The sequence below is a fragment of the Schistocerca nitens genome, chromosome 1, assembly GCF_023898315.1.
Source record: "Schistocerca nitens isolate TAMUIC-IGC-003100 chromosome 1, iqSchNite1.1, whole genome shotgun sequence".
Lineage (NCBI taxonomy): Eukaryota > Metazoa > Arthropoda > Insecta > Orthoptera > Acrididae > Schistocerca > Schistocerca nitens.
This window is the reverse complement of record NC_064614.1, coordinates 837,496,540-837,508,677: the sequence shown is the minus strand read 5'-3', so window position 1 is coordinate 837,508,677 and position 12,138 is coordinate 837,496,540. Positions and strand designations below refer to the sequence as shown.

At 39.2% G+C, this 12,138-nt stretch overlaps 1 protein-coding gene across 1 annotated transcript in view; it reads left to right on the top strand.

Annotated features, from left to right (window-relative positions):
• LOC126263157 (eIF-2-alpha kinase GCN2) overlaps positions 1–12,138 on the top strand; it is a 322,298-nt gene that overhangs the window by 226,279 nt on the left and 83,881 nt on the right. The gene's annotated exons all lie outside the window — the stretch shown is intronic.

The window sequence follows — 12,138 nt, the reverse complement described above, 5'->3', positions numbered from 1 at the left end:
TGGAGTTAAATAACTCTTATTTTGGCTCTCCCTCTCCATCCAAACCTCCCCCTCTCCGTCTCCATCCAACCCCCCCTCCCTCTCCCTCTCCATCCAACCCCCCCCCCCTCATAGTTCTCCCCTTTCTTACCTTTGTTTCCCTCCCTCCCTGTGTCTATCCTAATTTCTTTATGATATCGGGTGGGACAACAGTTTTCAGTAGCAAAGCAGATAATCATTTTGTAAGCGACTTGTGTTACTGATATTTTGTGTACTTCAAGAATCCTTCTGAAGAATCATTGAGTAATATTTGATTTCTCAAATACTACATTTATCAGAATATTCAATTTTAAATTACTGTAAATGAAAAGTATAAGATGCTGATATTCTGACTGACTTGAGGATCAGCCTTTTATATCATACTGAAATACTATCTGATCTTCTTGTCTAATTATGCACATTGTATTGTACACACATCAAAAAAAGTTTTGCATCACACTAGTTCCAAGAACTCCTGAAGATAGATGTTGACTGTGGATATTGTATCACAGACACAGTCCCTTTGACTGTTCAGAGATGTCACTAAACCTGCACAAAGATGTAAACAACCACGCATGAGCAGCTCCTATTAGATGGAGGGAGTCCGACAGCCAATCAGTTTCAGTCATTCCACCAGGAAGGAGGTACGTAACTCGTGTTCTCTGCAGTTCAATCACGCATAGATACCGCAGTTTGATCACGTCCGCATTGTTACTTTGTGCCAGGAAGGGCTCTCAACAAGGGAAGTGTCCAGGCATCTCAGAGTGAACAAAAGCAATATTGTTCGGACATGTAGGAGATACAGAGAGACAGGAACTGTTTATGACATGCCTCACTTAGGCCGCCCAAGGACTACTACTGCAGTGGATGACCGCTACCTACGGATTATGGCTCGGAGAACCCCTGACAGCAATGCCACCATGTCAAATAATGCTTTTTATGCAGCCACAGGACGTCGTGTTACAACTCAAACTGTGCGCAATAGGCTGCATGGTGCGCAACTTCGCTCTCGACGTCCATGGTGAGATCCATCTTTGCAACCATGACACGATGCAGCGTGGTACAGATGGGCCCAACAACATGCCCAATGGACCACTCAGGATTGGTGTCACGTTCTCTTCACCAATGAGTGTCGCATATGCCTTCAACCAGACAATCATCGGAGATGTGTTTGGAGGCAACCCAGTCAGGCATTATGTGGGGCCGACGTACACCACTGGTGATCATGGAAGGCACCGTAACGGCTGTACGATACATGAATGCCATCCTCCGACCGATAGTGCAACAATATCGGCAGCACATTGGGGAGGCATTTGTCCTCATGGACATCAATTCGTGTCACCATTATGCACATCTTGTGAATGTTATGCACATCTTGTAAATGACTTCCTTCAGCATAATGACATAGCTCAACTAGAGTGGCCAGCATGTTGTCCAGACATGAACCCTATCAAACATGCCTGGGATAGATTGAAAAGAGCTGTTTATGGACGGCATGACGCACCAAACGCTCTGAGGGATCTACACCAAATTGCCGTTTAGGAGTGGGCCAATCTGGACCAACAGTACCTTGATGAATTTGTGGATACTATGCCACGATGAATACAGGCATGCATCAATGCGAGAGGAAATACTGCTGGGTATTAGAGGTACCGGTGTGTACAGCAATCTGGGCCACCACCTCTGAAGGTCTCGCCGTATGGTGTTAAAACATGCAATATGTGGTTTTCATGAGCAATAAAAAGGGCGGAAATGTTGTTTATGTTGATCTCTATTCCAATTTTCTGTACAGGTTCTGGAACTCTCAGAACCGAGGTGATGCAAAACTTTTTTTTATGTGTGGGTTTGGTAGCATTGGGAGCCAGCAACCTGTCTTAGCAGAAATTTTATCATGTTGTGACCACTTTGAATACAAATGGAAAAAAAAACCTTTGATGGATATCAGAATTAACTAATATGTCATTTATACAATTTGTAAAAACTGATTGCCCTGTTAAGAAACCGTATCATTAGCCTGCTTACCATGAAATTCAGCATCATAAACCTTGGTAATAAGTAAGGTGATTCTGATAACTATAAATAACCAAACACTTCAACTATAGTACTTCATTATCACAGTGCACTCACTTATTTATAGTTTCAGCATAGTCTTATATGCGACGTCTGTTAACATTCTTACCTATAAAGTGAACCGAGTTTCATGTGACTAGCATGTTGTACAAAATTCATATCATTTCCCATAAAATTACTGTTAGCCTGTGTGGATACACATTCAACCAACTGGCATAATCTGACAGTTTTCCTATTGTCCAGAGACCCATCTTAAAAATGGTTATGGCACCTGAATCTAACAACATTCAATAACTGCCTCTTTAATTAAAATGAGTATGTTACTCACTTATTGTGGAATATTATGGGTACTCTTCCAAATCGAATATCCTTACAACTCCAAATTGATAGTGCTTTTCACCGAACTGGCACATTTGTGTTCATCTTTTTTGAAGCAAACATGGGAATTGGATTCAAACTGTGTACATTTTATGAGGTGGAATGAAGACTCCTAAATACACTGTATGACTGCCTGCTAAACTGGTGTGTTGGTCCACCTTTAGAATGCATACAGCAGTGATTCTTTGTGGCATAGTTCTGACAATTAGGTGTACACACATCACACAGATCCCATAAATTACAGTCCAGGAGATTGTAAATGTGGAGCTTGCACCTTATAGCATCGTAGAAGTATTATATCAGCTTCAGACCAGCCAAATTTGGTAACCAAGACATCATCGTAAGTTCACTGTCGTGCTTCACAAACCAGTGAAGCATGATTCTGGCCGCATGACGTGGACAGTCATCGTATTGGAAGATGCGATTACAATAGGGGCAGGCATCAGACATAAAGGAATGGAAATGGCCTGTAAAAATGTTCACATAGTCCACAGTTATTATGGTGCTGTCCATTACTATTTAAGGTCCCATGCAGGCCGAGATCACTGCCCTCCCCCCCTCTCCCCCATAGCATGATACTGCCCCACCCACAGCACTCTGTATATTTTGTGCAGCCATTCACCAGGACACAACCAATGACCTCGTATATCAAGAAATGTGATTCATCTGGCAACAAAATTTCATTGATTATTCATGCTCTAGACTCAATAATCCCTTGCCCACTGCAAACATAACCAACATAGTCATTGGGTCAACAAGGAAACACATGGGGGTCATCTGCTGTGGAAGTCCATCTTTAACTATGTGTGTTAAACTACCTGCTCGAAAATGCTTGTCTGCACCAGCAGTGTACCCTGATGTCAGATCTGTCATATATCACTTCCTGTCATGCTTTGTCAAAGTCACTTGTGTCAGTGGATTTCCCCAGTGTATGCAAAAACCACTCCAGCCACAAAAATGTGTACTCTTTCTTACATCATTCTGTGCATTTCCAATTCTCACTGTATGCATTTCCAGTTCTTAGCCAGTCTTCAAGTATTGACAGTTAACGTAAATTATTTCTTTAATCCTTGAGTAAGTGTGTTTCATGAATTAGTGCTGTTGTATCATGAGATTGTTTTCAGCTGTAATCAGTGATACAGTAATGTGCGCACAGTTTTGCAAGTGAATAGAGCATTTCCTCCTGTTTCCTGAGAATTAGAGTTTATGTTAATGTATTTTGACATTCACTGACTTAAGTAAGTGAAAACATCTTTGTGTATTTTGGTAAATAGCATGATAATATTTTATTTTTAAAGTCTGTGATTGATTACTTGATGTTTCACATGCTCGTTTTTATTTTCTATATATTTGTCATTGAAGATAAACTTACAAACCTGCATTGACTTTTCTAGTAATTTTTCGCTGTTAATCTTTCCCGTCACTTGATAGCTTGCATAATACGTTTTTATCCAGTATATGTTGTACAACAGCTTAAATGAATACAGTGAAACCTCTGTTTTACATTTTTGTGGGGTCCAGACTTAAAAACTGTAAAATTGAGGAAACTGCAGAATTGAGGAAAACATTAAAATCCCAAAATACAAGCAAAAACATACCGTATTTACTCGAATCTAAGCCGCACTCGAATCTAAGCCGCCCCTGAAATTTGAGACTCGAAATTCAAGGGGAGAGAGAAGTTTTAGGCCACACCTCTAAATCGAAACAAAGTTGGTCCATTGTAATATGAGACACAATTTAGGTCGAATGAATGACGATACAGCTACAGTAGGTTGAGTCGTAAGCTTAGCAGTTAAGCTTTACTAGGTAGCCATTGCTATGCGTCACACGCTCCGTCCGTATATATACGGGTACCTTTCCTTTTACACGTGCTTCGTCTGGTTTGAATTGATTGCTTATTTTTCTTTGATCTGGTAAGTGCCGTTCTGTTTGTTATAGGTGTTTACGTCACTCAAAGCTGAAAATGCGTTACTGTACTGTGTCATGAATTATTTTTCACATTCTGATAATGAGTGTTTACGGCCTATCCCCGCTCGCGGAATGGCTGGTTTTCGTGCGCGCTACCGCCGCTTACAATAAAAAAAAGAGAGGGATCGTTTCATTAGCAAAACAATGGCCAGAGACTGCTATTTGTTGTTACTGTTGCTTCCTTTGATAATGATCAACAAGAACCAAATAATAGATTGCTTTTGATAGAAGACGTTCTGAACGAGAGTTTAGCGAAAATTTTTCTCCGTTTGAAAATCTTTGCAGACGCCTCTCTAGTACATTACATTCTGCACAGGAATTAGAGTCATCTTAGATTTAAAAATCTAGTCAATTGCCGTGCTTCATATCTGACTGTATCACTATCAGGTATAAGAATAATACGAATATAAACATGACATGATATGTATATTCTTCCGCGTTTGCTGTTGTCTCACCCTAGTTTCGTAGTTTATTAGGCAGATAGGATTTAAATGAGGTAGCAGCAAACACGAAAGAATACACGGCAAAATGTTTATATTCGTATTATTCTTATGGTGATGAGAATACTGTATGTGATTCACAATTCATAAAAGTTCCTATTAGCAACCATCTCTTCTCACAGTAGAAAAAAATTCAGAACGTAGGGTTGGCCATATTGACAAACATCCCAAACAGTCTTGCCAGTCGGATTTTCGTACTACATTGAAATGCTGCTACATTCGAAGATGAACAATACAGAATTTGTATTTACTTCGTTGGATAATGTATAAAATGCAGTGGTCGAAACTCGGGCGGAGAAGAAGGCTCATCTTCCACCCTTCTTTTTTTAATTTGTTTACTGACGCGGAGGTTTTGCCGCTAGTATTTATCTTTGTGCCTGCAAAGCATGCCTATGCAGCGCTACATATATTAGACAGCAGAAGTCATTTGTGGCAGCACCTACCAACATTTTTCAGAACTTCCGCTTACTTTGCACTCCATTTTAAGCATAATTGGCATATATGATTAAAAATTGTACTCCTCTCTTATACATTGTATAAAATCGGTATAAAAGGAAATTAAATGTACTATACAATGTCCATACAATAATTTGTGGTAATGAATGTCATCAGTTCTTAAAAAATCACAGATATGTAACAGCAAGTAAAAGCTCATAAAAAAATTAAAATTGGTATCTGTGTACAAAGTAATTGAGCTGTTTTCCTATGGGCTACGACCACAAATTATATGTCTAAATACACATTTTTTGAGACATCTTTCCTTTGTGTTCACCCAGAAAACAGAAAAATTGATGAACATAATGAATGAAACGGACAACTGGAGTGCAGTAAAAGATGTCAGAATATATGGAGGAAGGTTGTGTGTGTGTGTGTGTGTGTGTGTGTGTGTGTGTGTGTGTGTGTGTGTGTGTTCCTTCAGCAGCTAATGGCAGTTTACTTAGGTTGAGTAGACTTCAAGCCATGTACATACTAAGCTTGAAACATGTCTTCAAAACATGTTTCTGGCTATTTGATGTGGACACAATTTGGAAATATCTTTTGAAACAGGGAAACATCTATCCATAGCAGTGTCTGTACAGATCAAAGGAAACAATGTTTCAGGCCAGCTACTACTTGTCACCATTGCGTGGCACAAGTGTATGTTTATATGTCTCATTGTGTCATCTGTTGTATAGAGTTGTTAGATCTTTTGTTTTCTCTTGCTGCATTAAGGGTGTTTTTTTGTGTATGTGGGGGGGGGGGGGCAGGTTGGGGGGTGACAGATGCTTGTGGAATGTAGGAAGCAAGCCGTACAAGAACAGCAATGAAACAAGACGCTCTACAGAAAATTGGTGCTACATTTGGTTGAATACTAAGAATTACTGTGTAGAAAAGAAAATAAGTTTGGTTGCCAGAAATTCAAAATCGTTAGATGATGTCCAAGTGAAATTACGAAAGCTATAGCTGTCTTCCATATTCAGTTCCCATACATAGCAAGTTTATCCCGCCAGGTGTTCTCTAGAATTTTCTTGCTCACTACGGATGACAGCTGTATGCAAACCAATAAATCAACTTCTTACGAATACTAATCACATTTTATCAACTGTTACCAACTACAATACCAACTCCCCATCAGAATAACATCAAAGTTTAAAAACCAATTATGAAATTCTTTGACATATCCGACCTTACTCTATAAAACTATGAAACACTGTGAGATGCTTATGGCCTTCAGGACACAAGTCACGATAAATAAATAAAATGTTTGCTGCCAGTGTGGACGGAAACAGAGACAAGAAATAAAGTCAGAAACAGATGTGATACACTGTAGGAAATAATGTTTCCAACAGAAACATGTTTCCAGGGACAGTGTGGACATCACTTCTCACTACTTTTTGCAGTGGTGAGGTCGCTGGTGGGCTTTCGACTGTTAACTTCTACTAGCTGTTGTGAACAACCAATGTGAACTGTGTGCACTTTGATTATTCATTTCCTTTGTAGTGTGTGACGTAAGAGCACAGTACGCTGTTTCAAAGCAATGGTGCATTGAAAGTACTGTATCATAAATATGTCACACTTATCATGACATGTCAATTAATAAAGCATCAGTGAAGTAAGGCATCAAGAGATCTTATGATGACTAATGCACAACACAGAATTCAGATGAGTAAGCCATAGCATAATGGATAACATCGTGGTTAGCTGAATTAGAGGGTATAGTTTAGCAATTCGCTGCTTACCAATATTTTTTCATCTTAGCATTGTTATCACATTTGTTATGATTGTTCTGCATTATTCAATGTTGTTAAACATTTCTGGCTGGTTAGAGAAGGAAGAATGAAATAAATACTTGCCTGTTTATTTCCAAATGTGTGGTTATTTCCGAATGTGTTGATATGCAGAAACTTAAAGAGGACAGCTTACATTAATGCAAGTGAAATGAGCAGCAGTAAAATTCATATTGCTCCTTGTCACAAATACTTCGCTGTTTATTTCTGAATATTTGCTGATTTCCGAGTGTGTTGTTAAGCAGGAACCTAAGAGGACAGCTTAAATTACTGTAAGTGAATTGGTGAGCAATGACATGCATATTCTTCCTTGTCACAAATATTTCACACATTGTGCAACCACAAACTTATTCCTCAAAGAGTTCTTACTACAGCGGAGATTCTCCTGTCACTAACACGTCCAAAAACATCAACTTGACACTATAGCAATCAACAAATCAGTAGCCTCGTTCCTGGTCACCTTCACAGTGACATCACTTTACTACTACACCAGTTCTTGCAAACAGTAGTGTGGAATGTACTCGACCCATCATCATTGTGCAGTGAGGCTGAACGTTGCAAGATGTGTTTGGCAACACTGGTGGTGGATTATGTCAGCATTTCCTGTCTCCCATCTCCCCTCTCCACAATGACCTGAAATATTCCCGAAACTCTGCCATGACTCACAGTGCAAACCATTTGTCTTTTGTTCCACTTGTAACTCATTGAGTCATATCAAATGTCAACAGGAAGAAAACAGGACAAAGTCAAGCGAGACGTCGAGTGAGAAGATAGAATTGACATAAAGTTTACTAGAAAAAAATGTTAAAACAAGAAATTTTTAGTATGATCTTAAGAGCTTTTCACAGGGGCTATGAATTTATGGTGTAGAATCGCGAAAAATGTAAAATCAGTGAATGGAAATGACTATATGTCATATAACGCATATGTCCGCCCTCCCTCAAATTCGTGTACATCTACATCTACATCCATACACTACAAACCATAGTGAACTACGTGACATAGGTTATATTATTGGGGCTGCTCCTCCTTCCATTCACATAGTGGTATATGGGAAGAATTATTGCTTAAGCACTTAAACAGGTGGTAATTTGTATAACCTTGTTCTCATGATGCCTACAGGAGTGATAATTAGCAGTTGTAGTATGTTTCTAGATTCATATCTTAAGACTGGTTGTGCAAACTTTGTAAACAGGTTTTCTCAGCATACTTTTTGTCTATTTTCAAGTATCTGCTATTTCAGTTTTGCCAGCATCACCATGAAGCTCTTCCACGGGTCATAAAAACCTCCAACCATTTGTGGTGCCTTTGTCAAATATCTTCTATTAGTACTGTTTCTACAGGTCCCATACTTTTGAACAATATTCTGGGGTGGGTCACACAAATGTTTTGCAAGCAATGTCCCCTGTAGACTGATCGCCTTACTGTTGTATTCTACCAATGAACCAAAGCGTGCTGCCTGCTTCACCTATGACTGAGCTGATGTGATCATTCCATTTCACATCCCTTGACCAATCCGAGTTATGACAAATTGATATTGTAGTAATAGAATAGTTTGTTTCTAAAACGCACAATTCTACATTTCTGGACGTTTACCATATTTACTCGAATCTAAGCCGCACCTAAAAAATGAGACTCGAAATCAAGGGAAAAAAAATTTTCCCGAATCTAAGCCGCACCTGAAATTTGGGACTCGAAATTCAAGAGGAGAGAAAAGTTTTAGGCCGCACCTCCAAATCGAAACAAAGTTGGTCTATTGTAATATGAGACACAGTTTAGGTAGAATAAATGACGATACAGCTACAGTAGTTTGGTTCGAGTCATAAGCTTAGCAGTTAAGCTTTACCAGGTAGCCACTGCTATGCGTCAGGCGTGCTTCGTCTGGTTTGAATCGGTTGCTTATTTTTCTTTGATCTGATAAGTGCCGTTCTCTTTGGTATAGGTGTTTACGTCACTCTAGGCTGAAAATGCATTATTGTACTGTGTCATGCATTGTTTGTTGCATTTTGATAATACGTGTTTACGACCTGTCGCCGCTCGTGGCATGGCTTGCTTTTGTGCGCGCTACCGCCGCTTAGATAAAATAAAAAAAGAAGAAGAAGAAGGAGAGAGAGAGAGAGAGAGAGAGGAATTGTCTCATTAGCGAAACAATGGCAAGAGACTGCTATTTGTTGTTACTTACACTGCTGCTTTCTTTGATAATGATCAACAAGAACCAAATAATAGACTGCATATGATAGAAGGTGTTCTGAACGAGAGTTTAGCGAAAATTTTTCTCCGTTTGAAAATCTTTGCTGACGCCTCTTTTGTACATTACATTCTGCACAGAAGTTAGAGTCATCTTAGATTTAAAAATCTAGTCAATTGCCGTGCTTCATTTCTGATTGTATCACTATTAGGCATAAGAATAATACGAATATAAACATGACATGATATGTATATTCTTCCGCATTTGCTGCTGTCTCACACTAGTTTCGTAGGTTATTAGGCAGACAGGATTTAAATGAGATAGCAGCAAACACGAAAGAATACATGGCAAAATGTTTATATTCGTATTATTCTTATGTTGAAGAGAATACTGCATGTGATTCGCAATTCAAAAAAGTTCCTATTAGCAACCATCTCTTCTCGCAGGTAGGAAAAAATTCATAACATAGAGTTGGCCATATTGACAAACATCCCAAATAGTTGCCAGTCGGATTTTCGTAGTACATTGAAATGCTGCTACATTCGAAGATGAATAACACGGAATTTGTATTTACTTCATTGGATAATGTATGAAAATGCAGTGGTCGAAACTCAGGGCAGAGAAAAAAGCTCGTCTTACACCTTTTTTTTAAATTTATTTACTGAAGCAGAGGTTTTGGCACCAGTATTTATCTTTGTGCCTGCAAAGCATGCCTGTGTAGCGCTACATATATTCGACGGCAGAAGTTAGTTGTGGCGGCACCTACTAACATTTTTCAGAACTTCCGCTTACTTTGCACTCGATTCTAAGCCGCAGACGGCTTTTTGGATTACAAAAACTGGAAAAAAAGTGCAGATTAGATTCGAGTAAATACGGTACATCTATGTCTATACTCCAGTGTAATTGAATAGATGAAAAATCGACTCACCAAGTGGCAACAGGAGAACATGCATACAAAAAGATCCGACTAATGCAAGCTTCTGGAGCCAGCATCTCCTTCTTCCAGCAGAATAGTTGCAGGGGAAGGAAGAGGGGTGAAGGAAAAGGACTGAAGAGGTTTAGGGAAAGGGGTACAGTTCAGAAAAGTCATCCAGAACTCCAGGTCAGAGGAGACTTAGTGTATGGGATGAGAAAGAGATTTTGCCCACTACACCTAAAATAGCTTTTTGTCAGCTTCCCAATTTCCACAATATCCTTGTGAGGCCCTAAGCTCCTTCTGCACCCATCTCCCTATCCTATGTCTCCTATCTTTGTGACCATCCCTGCTGCAGGACTTGCCCTATGCACCCTCCTACCACCACCTATACCAGCCCCGTAACTGGAAAAACATACTGTCAAAGGTGGAACCACTTATGAAATGATATGTCATATATAAACTGTTATGAAACACTGTTTGGAGTCTTTTATATTGGCATGACTACCACCCATTATCAATCAGGATGAATGGCCATAGGCAGAGAATGTATACAAGCAACGCACAATATGCTGTTGCAGAACATGCTCAACAACATGACAGTCGTAACATCAGTGCCTGTTTCACCACAAGCGGCATCTGGATTCTTCCCCAACACACCAGTTTCTCAGAACTCAGCAGGTGGTAACTAGCGCTACAACATGTCCTCAGTTCTCGTCACCCACCTGGCCTTAGTTTACGTTAATTCTTTCCAGCTCAGTATTTCTTCACAGTAACTACTCCAGTCTTCAGTCCATTTTAGCTTTCTAAATCTCTCATTTTTGGACTGTCTATTTTTTGCTGTCCACTTCCCATCTCTGTTACATTGAATGCACTTAGCTTTTCACTCTTATTTCCTCATGTGCTATGTTTTAGTAGTAGTCTCTGCCTTGCATATTACCCTGTCTTCCACTTTTAAGCTCTCAGGTTTTCAAATCTTATCCAGTGCAGTCCCCAACAGTCCATCTTTCTTTCTCATCCCATACACTATGTCCCCACTGACCCGGAGTTCTGGATGACTTTTCCAAACTGTACCCCTTTCCCTAAACCTCTTCCTTCCCCTGCAACTCTTCTGCTGGAAGAAGGAGCCATTGGCTCTGAAAGCTTGCTTAAGTTAAACCTTTTTGTGTGTACATTTTAACGACCTCCTTTGTTACACTCAATTGGATGAATCTTAATTGTAATAAATGTTCAGTAAAAATATTGGCCGACTCCGGTGGTAGCTTTAAAGAAAAAATACTCATCTTGTTTTCGTAAGGATCTCCTTCCATCCGTTGTTTGAATATCTTCTGTCTAGAAACCAGATTCTCTTGTAGATCTGGAAACCCTATAGGTTGATGTGTTTCTTGAAATAACATAGAACATTAAATCGAAAATAATGTATAGAAAATGAAATTCACTCAACAGCACAATATAACAATTATGATAATATATATTCATATAACGAAAAATTTATCTTTTTGTAGTACAGTAATTTTATGATTTTTTTTTTAAATCACAGGGGATAATTGTGTTAGCATGACATATACACTAGATTTCGCTAATCCGGCCTCTCAGTCATCCGGCACACACCCAAAAACACGTGCACAATGAATTATCGTGCGCAACATTGCGTAGTTAAACAATGCTTTATGTACTGTATTTGAAATTGTAACTTTCTTTACAGTTTAGAATGATGTCTTCTAAAAGGAAACACATTATGCTAGACCTCAAGCAGAAACTAGAAATTTTAGATAAGTTAAATCGAGATTCTTCGCAGAAAGCCATTGCTGCTGAGTTCAATGTTGGATGAGCAAC